Below are 4,023 nucleotides of genomic sequence, written 5' to 3'. Positions count from 1 at the left end.
AGATGACATACATTTTTGCGTATCGTAAATTTAAATGTTTAAAAAAAAATTTATATATTTATTAATTTTTCAATTAAATTTTCATTTAATTTCTTATAACAGAAATAAAATACCATATACAAAAAATACAATCCATTGCATAATATAAAATAAATTGCACAAATTATAATGTCATACAAAAAATCATTCAAATGTTAAACAAAAATAATACATTGCTAACATGTGTTATACATTCCTATAAAACTAACAAATAATCATACAATTCTGTTTCTTACTGGAAAGGAAAGCCAAACATGATTACAAGTCTCCCTTAATCTTGAACTTCGCCACCACCGACGTAAGAAAAAAACTGCGTATAAATATCAAAAAACAAGATATGAGCCAATCATTCTATGACTCAAGGAAAAATATCATTAGAGAAATGTGAAAAAAATATGAAACAAATGAATGAAAGTGCATTGCTATTTCTTTAATACATACTGCATAGAGTAAGACTTGGACATCATCTATAGTTTTGAAGGACATTGATGTCTCCCTATGCTGCACATATTAAAAATAAAAAAGAACAAAATTAAGTAACATATGGATTCATATATCTATCAATTGTATTGTAAATTGTAAATTAAATAAATAAGCATTAAGCATACATACCACTACAGATGCAATGCCAGGAAAAAGGCCTGAGCATATAATGGCGCTAACCGATGATTGATTATGACTTAATCTGTTGCTAATCCCCGATTTAGTCTCAAGTAATTGAGCATCTTTTAAAATATGGATAAACGATTCCTTAAAGAATGTATAGCTTGAAGTGTTTGAGCATAAAGGAAATTCCTCCAGCAATATTTATAAGCATATCCTTCTCTTTCAGCTTCTTTCCATCCTTCATATTCACACACAAGTGCCATATGATCATTGTAATCCTTTGCAGAAAATATTGATTTTGTTGTACTAGCTTGCTGAAATAGACATACAAAAGATATCAGGAAAAGACCAAAATGCCCTTGTGTGAAAGTAGCTGGATTACTCACGTCTTTGTTCTCTTGAGGCAAAAGAAAATGATCCCTGACACTAAGTCCAGCAACAATTGTAAGAATATGATCAAAGCAACGAAAAAAAAAGCACCCATTATTAGCATTTTCCCTAATTTCGGATCCAATGGAAGCATTACCAGATATTTACGTATATTTTGAAAAAATGAGAAAAGATAATCTTAGGAAATAAACTTTTATAAATATATTAATATAAACTAACCAAGATGTGTAAGATTTTCATTTACATCTAATGCTCCAATCATCTTTGAAAAATCCACAACATTTTGGACCTAGAACAAATTAAAGTTCTATCATTTAGCAATTTGAATCATTCACTAAGATTCAAGTCATCAAGAACTGTTAACACTTACAGCTAATGGCTCTGGAGGCAGCAAAGCAGCTGATAAAAACTCTCCAATACTTCCAACAATGAGGGCCCTTAGGTTTAATTCAATGCAACAAACAGCAACCTACTATCATTTATTTGTTTATCATAGGCTTTTTGTTACTAAGAATAATACCTACCGGATTCAATACATAGTAAACTTTGAAGCGATTAGGGTAATTAGAAGTAAGTCCCTCCAGTTCTTCCTGTAAGTGTAATTAATCCCTCATCAAATTATTTAAATTATCCTTAATTTAATACTTTGCAAAAAATACAAATTCATTAATCTAAAATTCCAAAAGTAGATGACTCCTCTTAGAGAAGATGGGAACTACTTGTTTTTGTTTTTGTGTGTGTCATGGAAATTAGCATTTTCTAAATGTGTAGTACAAATTAGAATCAAAAGTTGTTCCTATCTTCTCTCATTTTTGTCGTGAATTTGATTATCAGAGTTGCAACTTCTTGATGACAAGCTTTTTACACAAAAAGTTACTATCAAAGAAGTATATAAAGTTCGCTTACTTTCAACTGATCGATCTGATATAATGTACGTTGGTTCACCAGATTCACCATCTGTATTCACAGGGGTAAATTTGGCAACTGTAACATCCAACAGCTCCTAAGGGTATGCGAAAAGCCTGAAATGAAAATAGCTATAATTAATCAACTAAAATAATGTGTTTTTATAAGTGTCCATGTTCATAAGAGTAAATTTGGATGTGCTTACTGCTTCTAGACCATTTTCACCATCAAGAAATGAGGAAAATGTTTTGAACCGTTGTACTCTACTAGAAGTTTCTGTAGCTCTCAATATATGTATAACGATAGGGGCAGGAAGAGATGGCATGTATTAGAGGCAGATAAGTTGTTAACGTGTAGTTTGCTTGATGATATGGTGAAATAAACATGTGAACATCTGATTTTGTTGACAGGTTGCAGGTGTGGACAGCCACCCTTTCAAAAGTGAAGTCTATATGAATTGGGCATGGCCTTTGTATGTTGTGCAACGTCAGCTGTGATATTTTGGGCTTTGATCAGGTGAAAATTTGTAGACATGACTGCTATGGTGAAGCCGTGAAACAACTAAATAGGGGCGTGAACAGATTGAAGTCTTGAATATGGTCAGGTGCTTAAAAGGAGAAATCAGAAACTAAAGGCGAGTGTATGCTCTCAATATGTGAATCCAGTTGCTTCAGTGTTTTGCTTTTTATGTGTCTGTGACCTCTTCCCCCTTTTAAAAATAACGAAATGAAGTCAGGTTGGAATGTGAAATTTTGTAGGAGGCACAGGTGGCATCCTATGTAAGTGTTTGTGTAGTTGTAGTCTGATCTATTTCAATTACTGATAAAATAAAGAAACTAAAAAATTCAAGTAATACATCACGAAGAACAACAACCCACCTCTATTTTGGCGATTTTGTTTCAAACGAAAGATGAAGATGGTGATGAAATATTTCTAAAACCAAAAACGGAGATAGTGGGGGTGGTGGAGGAGGAGAAATATACGTATTTCTTGCTAATTGATGATGAGAATGGTGGACAAAGATAAAAGAGATGAAGGGTAATTTAGGAACTTTTGAACTGATGAACCCTACAAAGAAGATGTAAAAAAAAAAAAAAAAAAAAAAAAAAAAAAAAAAAACGGAAGAAAGAGGCAGGGAGAACTGAGAAGAAAGCAGCTTCTTCAACCGATGAAAATGAAGGGTGTATTGGGAAAGCTATCGGACACCAATTCATGCCAACCAGCATATGATTTGTTCACAATTGCCTATGATAAATATTGGAAGACTATCTTATATACTAAAACAAAACTTTTAAGGTTATGGAGGAAAGAAGTAATGGTCACCTGACTAGAAAATACGGTATTTGGTACAACCATAGGAGTATTGTCTGCGGTAAGCAGTGAGGTGCTTATGACTCCCATCCTAATAACTTTACCTTTCACAGATCCAACCTGCACCCAACAAACTATATATATATATATATATATATATATATATATTATATAATAACAAATTCATAAAAGATTAAATCAATCACAAAAAACTTAAAATTACATATATATATACCCTCTGTTGTATGATGGGAGCTGTTGTTTTGCAGCTGTTGTTTCATGACCAAGAAACACATACATGTCTCATGATATTATACCCTCTGTTTTGTCGTGTCTTCAGGGTTTAGAACCAGCGAGTGGAGGGCCATGACAATTGGCCAAGTGGTAATGATGTCTATATGTTTTGCTTGAGTATGGCTGAAACCCCCATTTTGATTCCGCCACAACCACCACACAAGCTAGTGACCAGTTCACTTGGAAATAGATTAGGAAAAAAGCTAGCGCTGCACCCATCAACACAAATGGTGTGATAAAGTAATTCGAGTCAGGGAAGAAGAAGAAGAAGAATAAGTGAAGAAATTGTACGCGTTCCAAAAGTGAAGAAATGGTAGGTGTTACACGAAAAATTAAGATATCAGGGAAGAAGAAGAAGAAGAAGAAGAAGAAGAAGAAGAAGAAGAGACTAGATGAATAACGGTAAGCACGACATACCTTAGTGCAACCAGAAGAGAAGAATCAGACCTGCTTCATTGAATAGAATGAGATATTTCT

The 4,023-nt window shown here is 33.2% G+C and overlaps 1 long non-coding RNA gene across 1 annotated transcript; it reads right to left on the bottom strand.

Moving 5' to 3' along the window:
- Positions 1-700: 700 nt before the first annotated feature.
- LOC145067943 (uncharacterized) lies at positions 701-1,564 on the bottom strand. The gene is made up of 3 exons (XR_013688908.1): positions 1,255-1,564; positions 1,032-1,071; positions 701-959 (listed from the first exon to the last, which is right to left on the bottom strand). It is a non-coding gene; the product is annotated as an uncharacterized LOC145067943 (long non-coding RNA).
- Between the last annotated feature and the right edge of the window lie 2,459 nt (positions 1,565-4,023).

Source organism: Lactuca serriola, chromosome 1 (assembly GCF_051521515.1).
Source record: "Lactuca serriola cultivar US96UC23 chromosome 1, Lser_US96UC23_V15, whole genome shotgun sequence".
Classification (NCBI taxonomy): Eukaryota; Viridiplantae; Streptophyta; class Magnoliopsida; order Asterales; family Asteraceae; genus Lactuca; species Lactuca serriola.
Note: the sequence above shows the minus strand (reverse complement) of the source record. Positions and strands in the feature narration are given on the sequence as shown.